Source organism: Podarcis tiliguerta (assembly GCF_965153285.1).
Source record: "Podarcis tiliguerta genome assembly, chromosome: 16".
NCBI classification, from domain to species: domain Eukaryota; kingdom Metazoa; phylum Chordata; class Lepidosauria; order Squamata; family Lacertidae; genus Podarcis; species Podarcis tiliguerta.
Window position 1 is genome coordinate 31,594,131 of NC_139549.1, and position 21,331 is coordinate 31,615,461.

Below are 21,331 nucleotides of genomic sequence, written 5' to 3' on the forward strand. Positions count from 1 at the left end.
TGTGTTGCTGGTCATGACAGGATCCCTCTTGGACTACTGCAATGCACTCTACGTGGGGCTACCTTTGAAGGTGACCCAGAAACTACAACTAATCCAGAATGTGGCAGCTAGACTGGTGACTGGGAGCGGCCGCCAATACCACATAACACTGTCTTGAAAGACCTACATTGGCTCCCAGTACATTTCCGAGCACAATTCAAAGTGTTGGTGCTGACCTTTAAAGCCCTAAATGGCCTCGGCCCAGTAAACGTGAAGGAGTGTCTCCACTCCCTTTGTTCAGCCCGGACACTGAGGTTCAGCACCGAGGGTCTTCTGGCAGTTCCCTCCCTGCGAGAAGTGAAGTTACAGGGAGCCAGGCAGAGGGCCTTCTCGGTAGTGGCACCCTCCCATCAGATGTCAAGGAAATAAACAACTATCTGACTTTTAGAAGACACCTGAAGCCCAGATGGGCGGGGGTATAAATATGTTGTTGTTTTTTTTGTTGTTGCTGCTGCTGCTGTTGTTATTTCTACCTAGTGGAAGCTGCCAATCTGGGCTTCTGGGCAGAAATCACTGCCATTCCTAATCGCTTAAGGGAAGCCTGCTCCCAATAAGCTAAGGATCCAGCCCAGCGCTTCTTCCACCAACAAAGTGGTGCCGATTGCTTTGATGGAGGCAAAAGCCCCGTGGGATAAAATTCCTTCCTGGCCCTAAATCCAGCTCTCCTCCTCCATTAAACAATTCACCTGGGCTGCCTGACCTCACACCACAGAGCGTGACTACACCTTACATTTTTATGCATAAAGGAAGAAATCTCCTATGCTGGTCTTGAAGATTCAGGGTCCTATTCCTTCCTTCCACCAGCCTTCTGGGAGAATTTCCAGTCCACACAGCAATATTCTTCAGACCAGACAAAAGAGTCTGGTGCCGAATTCAAATCCACCAACTTCCATCTGCCCTATATTTTCTAAAGCTGTTTGTTTGCTATGCATTTAGACACCTCTTAAAAGAGAATAACCAGTTTTTGCATGATGGTACCTGAGATCAAGGAGCCTATGTTTTCACCTATTTCTTTGATTGTTTGATACAATTAGACACCATTTCAAATCAATATGGCGGACTGAACCTTTCAGATCTTCACTGATCTTAACTGCTGATAATAAAAACTGCACCGGTTTCTCAGAGTTTCTGAGCAACAGCAGGTATGAGGTTGCTAGCAAATGAATAAAACTAAGAGAGGAATATAAAAATTTGCATGTACAAATAAAACAAGTCAGTGTACTAAATAAGCTCTGTTAATAGCTTAATATCAGGGAATAAATACAGTAATATATACCGTTATCAAACAGAAAAAAGAAACAAAAAACAAACTCAAGTCACTAATGAATTTTAAAAGACTGAGAATCTACTTTCTCTTAAAGGGGAGGTTTGGAAGCAGCAAATTATTTCTGCAATAACCAATAAATAGAATTCAATTTATTATAAAGCTGTGTCGTTATTCTTCTTCTAAAGTACGAAGTGATTTTTGCCATTGAAGCAAATCTCCAGGCCTTGTGCACCCACATTTCTATTGTTTGTCCTCTCCATATTTGGTCAAACATAATCTTTGCTACTGCCCTCTATCCTAGTCTGCCAGGCTGTCAGATCTAACAAGAAGAGCTTTTCTATGATTAGAAAAGAAACATCTTATGAATCTACAGTGTGAAACCCAGACCCTTGTCACTGTCTGTTTTTGTTTTAAATTGCCCCTCCCGTAGCTCAGCCTGGGCTGCAAAAGCGTCTCCCAGATGAAGCAGAGAGGAAATCAATAGGGGTCATTTCAGCACTGACACGTCTGGGTGGGGTGTGTGGAACCATACTCCCTCTGGGGTGTGTTTCCAACCAATTAGCTTAAGCAGTAAAAATATCCTCTTGTTAAGCATGCTTTACAATCAGTTCCCAAGGTCTTTCCTCCCCTCTCCAGCTCAATCCAAGCCAAGAAACTCATTTCACGTGGGTGGAGCTCGTTGTGAAAACCTGGCGCCGGAACAAGAATGTTAATGACAGTTTCTTACATTGATAAGGGTTAGTAGTGGGGGGCCTGAAATCAATGCGAGCAAATTACTGGCGACTTCGAGAAAGCACATTCTATAGAGGGAAGCGAGGGGCAGATGGGCTTGTCGCCCAGGGAAGGTAGGACTCATCTAGGAAGAAAAGGCTAAGGAGTAAACCCTACACAAATTCAGAGTGGAGTCCCTAAGACGGTTGGTGTCAGGAGTTCAGCCTACACTCGAGTAGGACTCTGGCAGAGACACATGCCCAACTGGCATGTTCCCTTCCTCCTGGTCGTTCGTTCGGGAGCTTCAAAAGCTTTCTTCAGCCCGAACATCACAGTGACCGATGCCAACCGACACCGGCACACTTAGGGTTCCGCAGAGTTTGCGCATCATGCGTGTGACAGAACCCCAGCAACTCAGCATTTTGGCTAATCTACCTTATTTACATATAAACACACACGGAGCACTGCAACATGCCTCCCTCTCTCTCTAGCATCAGACAGCAAAGAGAAAAAGAACAAAGGACAATAGTTCCACTTCACAGAACACAGTAACACAAACATTCCCACTCTGTGGAGTCAAAACACGCACCGTCGTGTGACAGACAACAATCCCATGACTGCAATCATAGATCAGGAATTCTAACAGTTGGACGGCCCCTTGTATGCCTCCTTCCATCAACTCCTGCAGCCAAGCTGCTCCCAAATGCTTTATTTTGCTTTCCTTCAGACCACATCAGCAAGGCAAAGAGAGAGGTGTTGTTGTTTGGGGAGCCCAGGACTTCCATACGCACTGCCTAGGCTTGCACCCTTAGAAGGTCACTTCAGCGCTGCTAACACAGCGGTTTGACTTCACCCCGAGAGGCGCACTCCATTGATTCTCGAGACAGACGGATGCCAACAACCTAGTCCTATACAGTGGAAGCTCAGTTTTCGAATGTAATCCGTTCCGGAAGACCGTTCAACTTCCGAAACATTCGAAAACTGAGGAGCAACGGGCAGTCGAGAAAATAAAAAAAAACATGCAATGGATGTCTTCCCTTGAAAAGGGAAGCAATTCCTTCCGGGGTTTTGGCGTTTGGCTTTCAAGACGTTCAAAAAACGAGGTTCCACTATACTATATGGCTCTTCCCCTATACTGTTATAGAACTGGGTGACTGAAATAAAGAAAGTTAACCAAGAGTGGACTTTTGTGTGAATAGACAGTGAGCTCTGTGCAGTTCTGGTCCTGAAAACCAATTCTTAGGCTCACAATGTGCTCTTTAAGGCTGTTCATGCAGCATACTTCAAAATCACATGACTTTCCCCAAAGAATCCTGGGTGCTGCAGTTTTTTAAGGCCACTAGGAACTGGAACTCTGTGTGGGGCAAACTACAGTTCCCAGGACTCTTTGGGGGAAGCGATGTCCTTTTAACTTATGATGTGTACACAGCCTAATTCAAACTATATGCCCTTAGAGCTTGGCTCTGGTTGATAGAGTTTTGATTTCCAGTTAAAAACAAATGAAACCCAAACTAGATCCAACAAGCTTAAAGTCTACCCACTTCTCTAAGACATGAAGACAATTATGCACATTAAAGACCAAAACATTTTTTTGAAATCAGCCCTACTCTGCTAGCCCAGATATTCTGAAGCAGACATATGATTCTGATATGAAGTTCTGAGGTGGAAAACTTGTATAATACTCTACCTAAAATACTAAAATATAATTACCTAAAATACTATGCATGCAGAACAGCAGCCTATCAGGAGGAAAGGTTCTGCCCTCATCTTATCCCTGACATGCTAACTTTCTATGTGCATGGAGAGTACTTATTTTTTTTAAGTGCAAAGGAATTCTGTCATGCGAGTCGCTGCCTGCAACTGGAAGTAGTACAATACAGATACAAGAAGGCCTAGGCAAAACAAACTTTTAAAAAATAATTTGCAGGATTAGTGGTTTGTCCAATCAAAGCTTCAGAGCAGGAAATTAGACACACTGTCTGAATTGGGGAGCAGAGGTCTATCAGAAGGCTCTGACAGAAACTTTTTTTTTTGGCTCTGAGAACCACATTTAGATGTGCTGCAGAACTGCACAACGGTCTTTTAAGAGAACAGTGTTGAAATCATATTCATGACACAAAATGATTGTGCTTCCAACAAAGAGAGAGAGAGAGAGAGAGAGAGAGAGAGAGAGAGAAACAGCACAGCCACAAGATTAATGGCTTGTGAAGTCTAAAAAAAAAGACCCCCATGTTATTTCTTGTCAAAAACATGAAGGCCAAAAGATCCAGACTGCTTACTTTCTTCTCCACAGAAGCCATCTGTCCAGACATATGGGCTGTTGATAAAGTACGACGCAAGGTTCTTTAAAAAGTTTCAAAACTCTACATCAATGTTGTCCTTTTAACACAGACTTTGGCATAAAAGTATTCCAGACCAGTCTGGACACAGATTGACCTCTGCAACAGAAATGGTGAACACTTCTAATGGGATAGAGAAACCTGCCATATATAAGATCAGACTATTTGTCCATCTATTTATTTGTAACAAGAAGAAGAAGAAGAGTTTGGATTTGATATCCCGCCTTTCACTCCCTTTAAGGAGTCTCAAAGCGGCTAACATTCTCCTTTCCCTTCCTCCCCCACAACAAACACTCTGTGAGGTGAGCGGGGCTGAGAGACTTCAGAGAAGTGTGACTGGCCCAAGGTCACCCAGCAGCTGCATGTGGAGGAGCAGAGACGCGAACCCGGTTCCCCAGATTACAAGACTACCGCTCTCAACCACTACACTACACCGCTTCCAAGGATGGCTATTTTTTGGTTTGCTTGTTTCCCTCCCAGAAAGTGCAAATTGGGTAAGTTTCCCTTTAAATTGAAAGGGAAATGAATTTCACTCCCATCCCTACCTGAGGCCCTGAAGAGCAGCTCTTGTTACTTTGCAAGTATTTTTAATGAATATATTTAAAAATATATTTAATCTCTATACCGCTTAACATATTTAAAATATGTCTAAGCGGTGTACACTGAACTGAAGCAACAACCCCCTTGGTTCAGTATATCTGAAGGAGCGTCTCCACCCCCATCGTTCAGCCCGGACAATGAGGTCCAGCGCCAAGGGCCTTCTGGCGGTTCCCTCACCGTGAGAAGCGAGGTTACAGGGAACCAGGCAAGAGGGCCTTCTCAGTAGTGGCACCCACCCTGTGGAACACCCTCCTATCAGATGTCAAGGAAATAAACAACCACCTGACTTTTAGAAGACATCGGAAGGCAGGCCTGTTTAGGGAGGTTTTTAATGTTTGATGTTTTATTGTGGCTTTAATTCTGTTGGGAGCCACCCAGAGTGGCTGGGGAAACCCAGCCAGATGGGCGGGGCATAAATAAATTATTGATTATTGATTATTAATATTGAAGGGGGAGCAGTAGCAAGGGCCATAGCTCAGCGGAAGAGCAACTGCCTTGCATACAGAAGGTCTCTGGTGGAATCCCCAAAATCTCCATGCAGGACTGGGAGAGTCTCCTACCTGAACCCCGATAGCTGTTGCCTGCCAATGTCTTTGTGTGCTCAGAGTGTGAACAGCACAAAGGGATCCTAAAGGGTCAGCAATTGGCCCCTTGCTGGGTTGTGGGCCTTGACTCAGCCTGCCCAGGTCACCATCTCTGCAGTGGCCCCACCCCAAAACGACTCTTGCTAACACTCACACCTGGCCTTTGATCCTCCAATAACGCCATCTAGTCTTACACATTGCAGAAATCCTGAAACCGTTTAGACCAGGGGTAGGCAACCTAAGGCCTGGGGGCCGGATGCGGCCCAATCGCCTTCTCAATCCGGCCCTCAGACGGTCCAGGAATCAGCATGTTTTTATATGAGCAGAATGTGTCCTTTTATTTAAAATGCACCTCTGGGTTATTTGTGGGGCATAGGAATTTGTTCACCCCCCAAAAAAAAATATAGTCCGGCCCCCCACAAGGTCTAAGGGACAGTGGACCGCCCCCCTGCTGAAAAAGGTTGCTGACCCCTGGTTTAGACTTTCACCGAGCCTGCTTTTCGCGATGGCCCTCTAAAAATAAATAAATGCATGTTTAAGAGTTTGCGTTTTTTCGCTCATCTACAAATTTGCATTTAAATGTTGCCCTGTGTGGATAATGTAAAATGGACTACATGCATGCAATCCCACGTTAGCCTTTGAGAAGCATCTCTAAGTAGCCCCAATGCCAGATATTACAGGCAATAAGAACTATACTATTTAACCATTTACGTTCAAAAGTTGGGAGGGGAAAAGAGCTCGGTAGCTATAGCAACGAGCTTAACTTCTCAGGAGAATAGATTCTCCCTACCGGTTCAAATGAGATAACCTGACTAAAAATGAATGCAAAAATTCACTGTAGACTACAGACGCTCAGGGTTTGCTGCGGTTATTTTGAAGGGGGGTGAGCGCAGAACACACCATTTGAAATCTAATTCTTTTCAACGCAGACACACTTCTTTTGAAGCTACCCAAATGCTGTACTCTACAGATAGCGGTGGCGAAACGAAGCTTAATCCTTTGACTCTCGGGTGCTGCTTTTCGGCTGAAGAGGAAACGTTTAGGCAAGAGGTTCATCCATTGTGCCAATGGCAGCTGGTGCCCATTGAGATGGATGGGGCAGAAGGCAAGGGAGGCAGAAGGCAAGGGAGGCTCCCCAGTAGGGGGAGCCAGAACCAATGACAGAGCTGACGAATTCTAGTCTGGCCCCCCATCCTCTTCCTCCCTGCTGAGTTGCATAAGGGCAACACGGAGATGAAAGAGGAGGCAGGAGACAGGCAGGGCTGCCCCTGGACTACTCGTAAGTAAGAAGACAGGCAGGTGGGAGATGGCTGAGGGCAGGTGGAAGCATGTGGAGCAGTGCCCCATTTGCCCCTCTGGACCAGCTTACTGCCCACTGCATCTTTCCACAGAGTTCCAGACGCACAGATTGCGCAACAACCATTGGTTGCGCAACTCCTTTCCTCCAGCACAACCGCTGTGTTGGGTTCCTTTCTAAGAGAACACGTGAGGGGGCTATCTCATTGTTGTTGTTTAGTTGTTTAGTCGTATCCGACTCTTCGTGACCCCCTGGACCAGAGCACGCCAGGCACTCCTGTCTTCCACTGCCTCCCGCAGTTTGGTCAAACTCATGTTCGCAGCTTCGAGAACACTGTCCAACCATCTCGTCCTCCGTCGTCCCCTTCTCCTTGTGCCCTCCATCTTTCCCAACATCAGGGTCTTTTCCAGGGAGTCTTCTCTTCCCATGACGTGGCCAAAGTATTGGAGCCTCAGCTTCAGGATCTGTCCTTCCAGTGAGCACTCAGGGCTGATTTCCTTAAGAATGGAGAGGTTTGATCTTCTTGCAGTCCATGGGACTCTCAAGAGTCTCCTCCAGCACCACAATTCAAAAGCATCCATTCTTCGGCGATCAGCCTTCTTTATGGTCCAGCTCTCACTTCCATACATCACTACTGGGAAAACCATAGCTTTAACTATATGGACCTTTGTTGGGAAGGTGATGTCTCTGCTTTTTTAAGATGCTGTCTAGGTTTGTCATTGCTTTTCTCCCAAGGAGCAGGCGTCTTTTAATTTCATGACTGCTGTCACCATCTGTAGTGATCATGGAGCCCAAGAAAGTAAAATCTCTCACTGCCTCCATTTCTTCCCCTTCTATTTGCCAGAAGGTGATGGGCCCAGTGGCCATGATCTTTGTTTTTTTGATGTTGCGCTTCAGACCATTGGCTATCTCATAGAATCGTGGAATTGGAAGGGCCCCTGATGATCCATTCCAACTCCCTGCAATGCAGAATAATTTGGCCACGATAAGGAAACTTTGTCCATGGTATGACTATTTTCCACCTAGTCACTTTGATACGTTGGCACCCCATTTCCAAAATTTTAATTCCAAAATACAGACGCGCCTTCACTTTCGCAAGATTAAATATACCGCTTTCAGCTGCACTTGAGGGTCAATTTCAAAAAATTACACTGGAAAAAAGCTTATTTCCATGTGGGGATGGCAGCATTGAATCAGTAGCTCATGTGCTTCTAGCTTGCATGCTTTATAAAGATTTGTGGAGTGAGGTTATTGCCCCTCTACTACTATCCATACCAGGTCACCAGGTGACAGCAAAAACTGCACATTTTCTTTAGCAGGGGCAATTAGAATAAGATCTGTTATTTGATTATTGATGTAAACCTCCAGAATGTATATTGTATAGTTAAGTTTTTGCCTCTATCTTCAGTACATTGTATTTTATTTTATTGCTATGGCTAATGGCTGATGCAAATAAATATTCTTCTGATTCTCCCTGCAATGCAGGAAAACACAGCTGTATGTATACCGGGATCGAACCTGCAACCTTGGTGTTGTCAGCGCCACACTCTAACCAACTGAGCTATTGTGCAACATTAAAATTCTGCCATCCACTCGCACAAGGGCTCTTATGCTATTGGATGGAGGGTATTGGACACAGTCTAAACCATGGGTAGGCAAACTAAGGCCCAGGGGCCGGATCCGGCCCAACGCCTTCTCAATCTGGCCCGTGGACGGCCCAGGAATCAGCGTGTTTTTACATGAGTAGAATGTGTCCTTTTATTTAAAATGCATCTCTGGGTTATTTGTGGGGCATAGGAATTCGTTCATTCCCCCCCCCAAAAAAAAATATAGTCCGGCCCCCCACAAGGTCTGAGGGACAGTGGACCGGCCCCTTGATGAAAAAGTTTGCTGACCCCTGAAACCCTATAACTGCCTCATGACTGAATCTCTCTCCATCTTCCTTCATCCTTCCTTCCTTCATCCTTGCCCAAAACTCTGGATTTGGTGTGGCCCAGGCATGTTATTTTAAACTTCTCAACTGCACAACAAGTTATGCAAAGTGGATATATGAAGCTATTTGCCCAGTCAGCATTCAAACTGGAGCTGAAACCCATTTCTAAAGCTAGTTTCTCTCTCGGTTGTGTATAAATTCAGTGACCTGCCATCTCAGGAAAAGTACCTAAGCTCTTGTGACAAAGTTTTCACTAGACGCATGTCTACACCTTCCTTTTCTGGGTTACTTTAAAAAAATGCATTGACCTAAAACAGGCATGGTGAACCTTTGACCCTCCAGATGTTACTGAACTACAACTCCCATCATCCCTGGCCAATGGCCATGCTGGTTGGGGCTGATGGGAGTTGTAGTTCAACAACATCTGGCAAGTCAAAGACTCCCACATTTGATCTAAAGAAATTTACAAGCAGGGGTATAGAAATATGGAACTCTATGATTCTCAGTTTAAACGTTGAGTTATAAACCATCATAACCAAATTAACAGGTTGCAATGCAACACCTCAGACAAACAGGGTGATTTTCAGCTCCTAAAGGAAAGAAGACTGAGCCAGCTTTCCTGTGATTCACCTCCCTGCTGGTTCTGCGTATTTAAAGCTTAGCCTTAATGTTAACAAAGGAGCAATTAGCAAATGCCCATTAGTGATGGCCACACACATACATATCTTTCACAGAAGAAAATAGGGATGTCCTATCCTATTATTGGGATGCGGGTGGCGCTGTGGGTTAGACCACAGAGCCTAGGGCTTGCCGATCAGAAGGTCGGCGGTTCAAATCCCCGCGACGGGATGAGCTCCCGTTGCTCAGCCCCTGCTCCTGCCAACCTAGCAGTTCAAAAGCACGTCAAAGTGCAAGTAGATAAATAGGTACCGCTCCAGCGGGAAGGTAAACGGCGTTTCCGTGTGCTGCTCTGGTTCACCAGAAGCAGCTTAGTCATGCTGGCCACATGACCCGGAAGCTGGACGCCGGCTCCCTCGGCCAATAAAGCGAGATGAGCTCCGCAACCCCAGAGTCAGCCATGACTGGACCTAATGGTCAGGGGTCCCTTTACCTTTTTATCCTATTGTTGTTGTTGTTGTTGTTGTTGTTATACCGCACCCATCTGACTGGGTTGCCCCAGCCACTCTGGGCAGCTTCCAACATATACAGAAACATAAAAAAACACTGAACATTAAAAACCTCCCTATAAAGGACTGCCTTCAGATGTCTTCTAAAGGTTTCATCATTACTTATCTCCTTGGCTCGGGGGCTGCATAACTCCATACCCTCCAACGTTTTGCCCTCTGGGGACAACAGGGACATTCTACCATATACCCTCCAACATTTCTCCGATGGAAATAGGAGCGTCCTAAGGAAAAGTGGGACATTTTGGGATCAAATCAGAAACTGGGATGGCTTCTATAAATCCAGGACTGTCCCTGGAAAACAGGGACCCTTGGAGGGTCTGTTATAACGGCACAAGCTCTTGTGGACTAGAATCTACTTCATCAGATGTGTGAAGAGTTATCCTCAATTCCCTGTAGCATACACACGATGGGGAGTAGATTAGATCAGAGTGGGGAATCCTTTCCAGCCTGAGGGCCGCAGTCTCTTCTGGGCAACTTTTCAAGGGCCACATGCCAGTGGCCATCAGGGCCAGAGGCAAAAGCATGTGGAGCAGTGGATGCAAATTTGACCTTTGCACAGTAAGCTCATTTCTACACACATTCACACACTCCTCTCTGCCCTCCATTCAGGCAGGCAGGAGGCACTGTCAGAGTTCAATGGCACGTTCCTGGCAGCATTTGGGGTACACAGCAGGGTCAATGGGAGGTGTGGCCTCAGGAGAGTTCTGGGAGGCAGGCAGAGAGACCTGGGAGAACCCAGGCCTGACGTTCCTCATCCCTGAGGCAGACAGAAACGCATTGCTATAGAAACACTGGTGCCAAAGGGTCAGGAAATGGAAGAGCTACAAGCAGCCCCTTCAAGCGACAGCCCCGTTCAGAGATCATAGAATTGTAGAGTTGGGAATAATTATTATTATTATTATTATTATTATTATTATTATTATCCAGCCCCCCCACCCAAGCAAAGCTATGATCACATAAGATGCAAGTAACTGGTATTCAAAAATTTTAGTCTCTATGAAAATTTGTATACACTTTGCTAATTTTTGTACCGTTTGGTAAAGCACTGCCATGCAGTGGTGACTGGTTATATTATCACTGACATGCGACTGCTCTGGAATGTTTATTATATTTGCCATTAATTGATAGGCAGGTCTTAAAGATTTGCACTTTGTTTTATGATGGATTGAAATTGTGCCTATAATCACCCTGACTTATTTGTTGGATAATCGTGCTAAACTTTGAAAGCATTTGGTATTTGGGGTTTTATTGTAATGATGCGTCCATCTGCATTTTTGTTGTTCTCTGGTGAGATTGTCTATTTATGCTGCTTGATGTTAAAGACAGTCTCTAAGCGGCTGACGAAATAACAAACGCCAATATGTGTAGCACACAGTGAAACAGAGGAACTACAATACAATACAATACAGTTGTGGGTGGGGATTTATTTATTTATTTTTTACCGGGCTGCAACTCCCATCATCCCTGAGTATTGGCCATGCGGGCTGGGCCTGATGGGATCTGAAGTTCAGCAGCATCTGGAGACCACAGGCTCCCTATAAATCAGGGGTCGGCAACCTAACACCCATGGGCTGGAAGCAGCCAGAAGAGGTCGTTTGACCGGCCCACAAGCTGCCCCCGAAACAAGCTAACCACTTGCACGCTGCGCTAAACAGGCACAGCATGGGGACTCACTTCCATGGGGCCGGAAATCGTCTCTGCGCACACACAGATTCCGAAAATCACATGCGCACACGTGTGATCCGGCCCAGGCAAGATAAACCTTGCTGACCCCTGCTATAAATGAAGTCACAAGGCTCTATAGCAGCGGTTCTCAACCTGTGGGTCCCCAGATGTTGTTGGACTACAACTCCCATCATCCCTGAGCTCTGGCCTTGCTAGCTAGGGGTGATGAGAGTTGTAACCCAACAACATCTGGGGACCCACAGGTTGAGAAAGGCTGCTCTATAGCATATTGATCAACTCTACATGCCTACAAGTGCTAAGCCTTTCCCTGAGCTCTTGCAACCATGCCAACATAGGAACAGCCTGCCTGAGTCAGAGCACTGACCCATCAAACTCAGGACGATGTAGACTAGGGTTGGGGAACCTGCACTTTCCCCACCGCCCCCACCGGACTCTCCACAAGCCACACCCTCTCTCTGCTAAGACACGCCCCTCACAGGGTCTGCTCTTGAGTGCCTTGGCTTGGAATGTAGCTCTCATTGCCTCGATAGAGGATAGTGAAATTTCAGTGTGTTGTGGGGGTATAGAAGCCTCTGCTTTTTTGCACAGCCAGAATGCGACCCACAACAGCACTTCCCAAACATCTCCCCCCCACCATGGACCGCCTGAAAAATGCTGAGGATCTAGTCAGACCGCTTAATGTTATTTTTTCTGCCCACTGCAGCAATTGTAACGCACTGTGCTAGATGCTGCATAATTTTTAATTGCATTTTTATTGCTTCTTTTATTTTATTTTTATACGTTGGATTTTATTGTGTTCCGTGGAATTCAAACTGTAACACGATAAAATGCAATGTAAGAAATAAAAGAAGCAATAAAAATGCAATTAAAAATCAATACTATTATTCGGCGCAATGGCTACTGAATGCTTCCAGGACACTGGTGCTCCGTGCGCCACAGGTTGTCAACCTCTGACCTATGGTGTCAAGGTAAGAATCACAGCTATTGTTCTGCACACAGTTTTGGCTCGGTCCTTGCACAGTTTAGGTTCCTTGCACCTTGTCCGGGCTTATTGGCAGCAGCTCTTCAAAGTTGCTAGTAAAGGTCAGGCTGAACCAAAATGGGTAGCAAAATCCAGGGGGGGGGGTATGTTGGCAATCTGGGGCAACTAAACCCACACCGCCTGTGAGTCATGCCACACATTCAGAGAGAAATGCGTTTCTTACAGAAGCATTTGGCAGGGGTGGGGAGCACTAGGGCTGCCCCCAGCACATGATGAATCAGCATGGCCTCCTGAACAGGACCAGAACAGGTCACTGTGCTAAATAAGAGGAGCAATGCTGGTATTCCCACTCCTTCTTGTCTTCCTCTCCTCAACTACCCTGGTTTAAAATTGCTGGTGTTGATTTATCAGCAGTGCCAATGCTCTCTTTCTTCTTTTTCTTCTTTTTTTAATATAATTTTTATTAGGTTTTTTTAAACATATCATTTTCAACCGTAATTAAACATACTTTTACATCTTATTCAAATTTTTGACTTCCATCAATCCTGTCTGAAAATTTTCCAATATAAAGCTCTCAGTATGCATTTCTTATCTTCCCTATTACATTTCAAACTCATAATCAATATCTCTATCTTTCTCTACTTTGTAACACTTCGTATATTTCTCCTTACAAAACTTCTTGTAGTCCTACTAGCGTCATTTGTTGATTACAGTTGCTCTTCAAATAATTCATATACTTCTTCCAATCTTCTGTAAATCTCTGGTCCTGCAGGTTTCGAATCCTTCCTGTCATTCTGTCCAATTCTGCAGAATTGGCCAATGCTCTCTTGCAATTGAAATTGAATTGAAATACTTTATTGTCACTTGTACAACTTGTATACAGTGAGATTACACGAGCACCCCCTACTCAGCTCTCTTAGTCTTAATTCCCCTCCTTTACTGATGCACACCCACCAAACCCAAAAGTCAGTTGCCCTGTTGTTATCTTTTCATTCAGCAGCCTAACAGCCCATGGATAGAAGCTGTTCTTTACTCTGTTGGTGCGACTAATCATGCTTCTATATCTTCTGCCTGAGGGCAGGAGATCAAGAAAGTGCCAGCCAGGGTGTGAATCATCCCTGAAAACTTTCTTCACACTCCTGAGGCATTCACTATTTTGTCCAGTGGATTCACGGGACAATCCCTCAAAGGAAGAGGGTCCTCCCTCAGAGCAAGGCATTCCGAGTGAGGTGGTCCTAGAGTTGCCTTTCTCAACCTTGGGTCCCCAGATGCTGTTGGACCACAGCCCCCATCATCCCTAGTCCAACAACATCTGGAGAGCCAAGACTGAGAAAGTCTGCTCTAGAGAGTTAACTAACAAATAGTTAAATGTCAATAGTAATTTTCCCCTGGATTGGACCTGGGGCTTTCTGCACTCAAAGCATTTGTTCAACCACTCCACAGTGGCATTCTACCAGCAGGGCAGCACCACTTGTACTGAGTGACCAGCACCACATGGCAGCCAGTACTTACAGGTGTTGCAACTTACACTTCTCCAACAACTCAAATCCTACATCCTGGGCAACAAGGTAGGAAATCTGATCTGCCATACTTCATAATTTTCACCTCTCCTTTCAGAATGCTCCTGCTGCCATTCATTGCCTTTTCTGTCCTGCCTTGCTTTGTCCCGTTCACCCTTGATTCTTCCTCTCGACTCCAACCTCCACTGTGGTACTGTCATGACCCCGAACCCATCCTGCTACAGTGCTCTGCACTGCCCCTGCTTGGCAGGGGATTGGACTCGATGGCCCTTGTGGTCTCTTCCAACTCTATGATTCTATGATTCTAAGAAAAATGAGGAGGAACCCAAGGAAGGGAGAGGGTTGTAGCATAGTTATCACATCTGCTTTGCATGCAGAAGGGTCAATCATCAGTGTCTCCAGGGAGGGCTGGAAGAGACCCTGGAGAGCAATTGCCAGCAAGTGTGGACAATACTAAGCTAGGTGGACCCGGCGTCTGACTCAGCCAGTTTCCTATGTTCCCACAACATGGCTCTTCTTAGACTTTGAAGAGAAGTCCCTCTGTCTGCTCCACCTTGTAAAAGCCAGCACTTACAGAGTGGAACAGGAGCCCTTTAATGAGGACACCCAATGATGTGAGGCCAACTGCAGCCTTCATAAGACTCAGCCTTTACTGAGACAACATCCCTCATTAGCTACAATAGACGGATAGCTGCAGCCCACAAAGCTCACTGGGAGCTCTGCAGGGTCTGTAATTACTTCCTCCATTATCTACAACAAAGGGAGAGCCACATCCCACAGATCTCACTGGCAGCTCTCTGTGGTCCTTGATAGCACCCCCAATTACCTACAACAAAGGGACAACTACAACCAGCAATGAGCTGTCCATGGTACTTTAAAGAACTACCCGAGTCTAGACATATCTGGCCCAATCATACTACCATATCCAGAACCTGATGTTACCTTACCTGACCCAGCTTCCTGAGACCTTACGTGGTGTGGCCTTCCTTACTAACATTTTGCCTGCATGACCTTACCAGAAGAGACTATACCTGATGTAAGGTTACCTAAGTTTTCAGCCATGTGACCCCAGAACCCAGCAGAGAAGCACAGGTGTAGCTACTAGATGGCATGTATCCCAACTTTACCCAGGCCTAAAACCCGATAGTATACATTGCTTTAAAACAAACTATGGGGTTGCTCCAAGGTCCATTAATTTGAGTGGGCCTACTCCGAGTAGGACTTAGCTGGATACAACCCTCGAACACCGAAGAGGATAATATGGTAGGGAAGACAATAAAGCCAGGCAGATTTTCTTCACTAGGATCTCACAAGTATCGACAGAAAGTCTTAAATCTTGATGGAATGCATTTTTGTTTACGCATTACCCCTACACGAAAATCAATGAACTATCGCTAGTGTCAGCAATAATCTCCTAAGGGATGTGGTCTGGCATCACATTCACACCCAGCCCTCTTGTCATTTGCTGAACTGAAGACATTCAGGAATAATGAAACCTAGGGGAGCGGCACAATTAGGGTTCGTGCAAACCAACAGCCTGTTCGATTGCCTTTTCCTCTCTCTCTTGTTTTTTTAAGCCTCTTTATAGCTGCTCTTCCTGAAAATAGGGACATAGGCAGCTACCTTATACTGAGTCAGATCACTGGTCCACCTGGCTCAGGACTGTCTACACTGTCTGGCGGTGGTTTCTCCAGGGTTTCAGACGGGGTTCTCTCCCAGCCCTACCTGGAGATGCCAGGGATTGAACTTGGGACCTTCTGTTTGTGAGGCAGATTCTCTACCACTAAGCTACTTTTCCCTCTGTGTGTAAACAACAATGATAGATTATGGATGACAAGGGATACTGTATTTTTCAAACCATAAGACGCACTTTTTTCCTCCTAAAAAGTAAGGGTAAATGTAAATGTCTGTGCGCCTTATGGAGCGAATGCGTGGTCCCTGAAATTGCCCAGGGGCAAAAAGCAGATCATGTGTTTGTTTGTTTTTAGAAAGAGGGAGGGGGTGTTGAAACGAAGCTGCTGAGCAGATGATCAGCAAGCATTCGGGAGGGAGATAAGGGACGCTAGCAATAAAGGAGGCTGCCTGGGAGGGGGGAGGTAAAAGCACATGGATCCTCAGGATTTTTGCATTGGGTCACGCCAGATTCACCATCAGATCACATAGCATGTCCATGGCTACAGCCTGCACCAAAAAAATCACGCAAGCACTGTTTTGTGGGGCCGCAATGGCGCAAAAACATGATTACAAAGCACGGATCCACATGGATTCTCAGGATTTTTGCATTGGGCTATCCCAAACTCACTGTCAAATCACATATCATGTCTGTGGCCACAGCATGAACCAGAAAAACCATACATCCACTGTTTCATTCAGAATAATTTTTTTTCTTGTTTTCCTCCTCTAGAAACTAGGTGCGTCTTATGGAGCGAAAAATACGGTATTTCCCACTGATAAATCAGGAATTTCTTCATTTTATCCATAACAAACAAACCAGTTTTGTAATGTCTGTTGAGTGGAAGAACTTCCTTTGCACAACTCCCACCGATGTGCACAACTGGTTGACCTAGATAATTTCTTTTTAAAAAATTATTTGCCAATCCATGACATCACAACACCATGCAATATATGACTATACAAAAGAACTCTACAAAACCTTATTTCTGTGGTTGTAAGTTGTTCTGAGCTGTTTTTAAGTTGTGTGTATGTGTTTTAATGTGGTAACCCATCTTGGGTCCTTAGGTGGGTAATAAATTATCGCAACAACAACCATAGCAACAACAAGGCAGTTTACTATGTGTTAAAAGAGAACATTCACAAGCAACAGAATACATTCACTTAGCAAAGACCATCGGGGATTGCATAGCAACAGAGGTATCTCAGTAATAAATTGAACCAAAAAATAATAATAATTCTGAAAAAGTGGTGGTTTTAATACCCCTGTCTGACTAGCCACATAATGCAAGCAAGCATCCCACATATCTGCAACTTGTCCTTCCTGCTTTCCCCTCTAACTAACTTAAGCCTACAAGATACCATATTTTTTGCTCTATAAGACTCACTTTTTCCCTCCTAAAAAGTAAGGGGAAATGTGTGTGCGTCTTATGGAGCGAATGCAGGCTGCGCGGCTATCACAGAAGCCAGAACAGCAAGAGGGATTGCTGCTTTCACTGCGCAGCGATCCCTCTTGCTGTTCTGGCTTCTGAGATTCAGAATTTTTTTTTCTTGTTTTCCTCCTCCAAAGACTAGGTGTGTCTTGTGGTCTGGTGCATCTTATAGAGCGAAAAATACGGTAGATTTCTGATGTTTGCATCTCCTTCTCTTTCCCAAACATCAGTTTATTTTGCCTAGGGACGCTGCTAGATCCATTATTTATTTATTTATTAATATATAAAAAATCTGGGACACAGGACCATATTTTGGATTTGCATAAAATTTACGGAAGCCAATTTATATGCATAGCTCCAAATTCAGGCCAACTTTCAGAGGAAATGTTGCAATGCTTTTAAAAAAAATCACATTTTTGAAGGGGAGGAAGGGGAGGGGATTCATGGCCTGGTGGGAAAACCCTAGGACTTGGGACTCTTGGGCCACCTCATAACAATATTCCTGATTTCTCTTAGCTAAGCTAAGGTGAGCCAGTAACTCTAGATATGTTCACACAACCACCCGCCTATAGAGGCCCTATGTGGAAGGAAGGAATCACCCCACCACCAAGATGAAATCCATTTAATATTCCCAGTGCTTGACTTACTTTTTTTGAAATGAGGTCTAAGAATCCAGGCCTCCTAACAGGGTTGGTGGTTTTAATGCATGCAAAGATGTACTAGAAATCATTCAAAGTTCTGCCCCAAAATTCACTTTCTGGTATAGTATCTCTGGATTTTTGAACTTCATTCAACTGACTACCTGGGCTTGACTCTTGCTGAGGTCTGGTGTGTCTGCATATGTCTCTCTGTGTGTGCACGTAGAAACCCAGATCTTTTCCACCAGCCTCTGAATCTCCTATCTCCTATCTCCTCCCTCTCCCTTTTGCTGAACTTAATTCTTCTTTTTCTTTTTAACTTTCCTTCCAGGGCAGAGTACAGGGAGCACTCCAAACCACCCAGCATCAGCACCAGCATTTATTAAATTGATATACAGTCGTACCTTGGAAGCTGAACGGAAACAGTTCCAGAAGTCCATCCGACTTCCAAAACGTTCAGTAACCAAGGCGCAGCTTCTGATTGGCTGCAGGAGCTTCCTGCAGCCAATCAGAAGCTGTGGAAGCTGTGTCGGATGTTCGACTTCCAAAGAACGTTTGCCAAACGTTCTTGGGAACCAAAACGTTTGAATTGCAAGGTTTTCGGCTTCCAAGGTATAAATATACTGCCCTTTTATCTCAAGATCACAGGACGGTTCACAATGTAAAAATGCGAAATGGTGACAGAAAATGCATAATAAAACAAAAACAGCAATAAACCCAATTTCCCCCTCTTACAAACACATTGAAAGGCTCATCCTTACAATGAGTAAGAGGTGTTTTCTTGTTTTCTTTTACTAACCCTGCCTTGCATGTATGAAGTTCTGTGCTCGCCTCCCAACAAAAAGAGACCCAAAAAATTATTCCAGGCATAATGCCACATACCTTTCTGCACTTCTGCAAAAGAGGATTCAGACATATCGGGGTCAAAGAGGGGCGTAAGGCCAAAGGGAACCAGGGAATTGTCTCAAACTTTTGCAATTGACACTGGGTGTTCATTGCAATCGGTTAAAGTGAACCTGAAGCAGTGATTAACTTTCCACTGAGAGAAAGAAATGAGTAATTTAGGATTCCTGAAGTACTGATTAGTGTAGCCTAGAATCTGGCCCAAGCTAATTATAAATCAATGGGAAGTAAAATAAATTGGGAGCTGTATAATGAAACCAATAGGGCTTCCTTTGAAATGTGCATTTTTCTAATTAACATTTTCTTCCTCTCTCTTTGTAAAGGGGAAAACATGTAGTTACTGTTTTGGCAACTGAAAAGACATTGTTTGCCCTCAGCTTTAGATCTGGAAATCCACATCATTTTCATCCTTCCCACCTCCCTTTCCTTTCATTCCTGAGATAAAAATCTCATCTCTCAGAGGCTATGGTCGAATCTGTTAAAACTGATAAGGCCGGCTTCTCGCTGCATAAGCGTCACACAGGCGAGGTGGAAAGTCTGCGTGCCGTACTCGGCTATTTGCCATTTTCGTTTTAAGCAACATGCTACCTGTAGTGGTCCAGAGCCACCCTCTCAAAACAGCAGCACTTTGCTGAAGCTGCCAGGTATGGCAGGGATGGGAAGGTTGTACAGCCCTTCTGGGCAGTGGCGTAGCACAGGTTCTCGGTGCCCGGGACGCAGGTGTGCATGCCAGGGGGAAGGGCACAGAGGGTGGCCGTGCCAGCCCAAGACCTCCTCCCTAACAGAGCCACAGCAGTGAGTGAAGAAAGGGAGAAAGAGCCTCAAAGCCACCGGGAGCAGACCCGAAGGCTGTGGTGCCCCATTCGCAAAGGGAAAGATGGCCGCCACAGCCTCTTGCCCTCTCCCTCCCTCTCGGCCTGCCCAGGGGCAGGGCATGAGCAGGAGAAGGAGGCGCCACTGTTGCCCCATCCTTGAAGGCCCAACCCAGGCATGGCTTGGTGAGTGAGTGAGCCTGTTGTGGGGGTGCCTGGTTGTGGCATTCGTACGGAGACCCCAGTCATCTCACGGACTATTGACCCGTACACCACTAATCCGCTGCCACCAACCAGGTCCTCCCCAGTAAAATAACTTCAGTCTCAGTCAGGTTCTCAAGGTAATAACGAAGAGTGTATTTTATTTCAGACACAAACAAACTTTTACAGCATTCCAAACATTGTTACTCTTTACTTTCTTGGTCTTATTTTCCTCTCTCTATCTCTTCTACCTCCCCTCACTCAAGAACCCACACCCTAACTGTCTCTCTATTTCCAACTGCCTTTCCCAACCAGGCAACCCACTAAAACCAACCAACTACCCACCAACAAGGGACATGGGTGGCGCTGTGGGTTAAACCACAGAGCCTAGGAGTTGCCGATCAGAAGGTCGGCGGTTCGAATCCCCGCCACGGGGTGAGCTCCCGTTGCTCGGTCCCTGCTCCTGCCAACCTAGCAGTTCGAAAGCATGTCAAAGTGCAAGTAGATAAATAGGGACCACTCTGGCGGGAAGGTAAACAGCATTTCCGTGCGCTGCTCTGGTTCACCAGAAGCAGCTTAGTCATGACCTGGAAGCTGTATGCCGGCTCCCTCGGCCAGTAAAGCGAGATGAGCGCCGCAACCCCAGAGTCAGCCATGACTTGACCTAATGGTCAGGGGTCCCTTTACCTTTACCTTTATCCACCAACAACTCTAACAAACCTCAGGCTAAGCCTTTTTATACACATGTAGGCTCTGTCTCCAGCTTTCCTACTGGTCTACATTTTTAACCCTTTCTTTTTCCCCTGTACAGACAGGCTCTAAACGAACGGGCAAACGCCACACTGGTTGTGCCCCCTCATACTCTTTCAAAAATCTGCTCCAGGGGCCACGGCCACCCTGGCCCTCTCCACGCTATGCCCCTGCTTCTGGTCAACCTTCCGAGTGCCACATGTCAGAGGCAGCCACAAATGTGAAATTTGCATGCCACTGTTACAGCCGCCACACAGTACCAATCAAGGGGTGTATGCATTTGGGAAACAAATAAATGGAATAAGGTGAATGGACCTCAATAAATGGAATAAGGTGAAAAAATGGGTTCCCGGCAAACAAAATAAAACAAAAAAACATAATAATAATAATAATAATAATAATAATAATAATAATAATAATTTATTTATACCCGCCCATCTGGCTAAATTTCCCCCAGCCACTCTGGGCGGCTCCCAATCGAGTTAAAAACAATACAGCATTAAATATTAAAAACTTCTCTAAACAGGGCTGCCTTCAGATGTCTTTTAAAAATAGGATAGCTGCTTATTCCCTTGACACCTGGTGGGAGGGTGTTCCACAGGGCGGGCGCCACTACCGAGAAGGCCCTCTGTCTGGTTCCCTGTAACCTCACTTCTCACAATGAGGGAACTGCCAGAAGGCCCTCGGTGCTGGATCTCAGTGTCCGGGCTGAATGATGGGGGTGGAGACGCTCCTTCAGGTATACAAAAGCAAAATAAAAAAGCCTACATCAGGGAGA

At 45.5% G+C, this 21,331-nt stretch overlaps 1 protein-coding gene across 22 annotated transcripts in view; it reads right to left on the reverse strand.

Annotated features, from left to right (window-relative positions):
• Positions 1–21,331, reverse strand: part of ARVCF (ARVCF delta catenin family member) — a 595,583-nt gene that overhangs the window by 448,499 nt on the left and 125,753 nt on the right. The gene's annotated exons all lie outside the window — the stretch shown is intronic.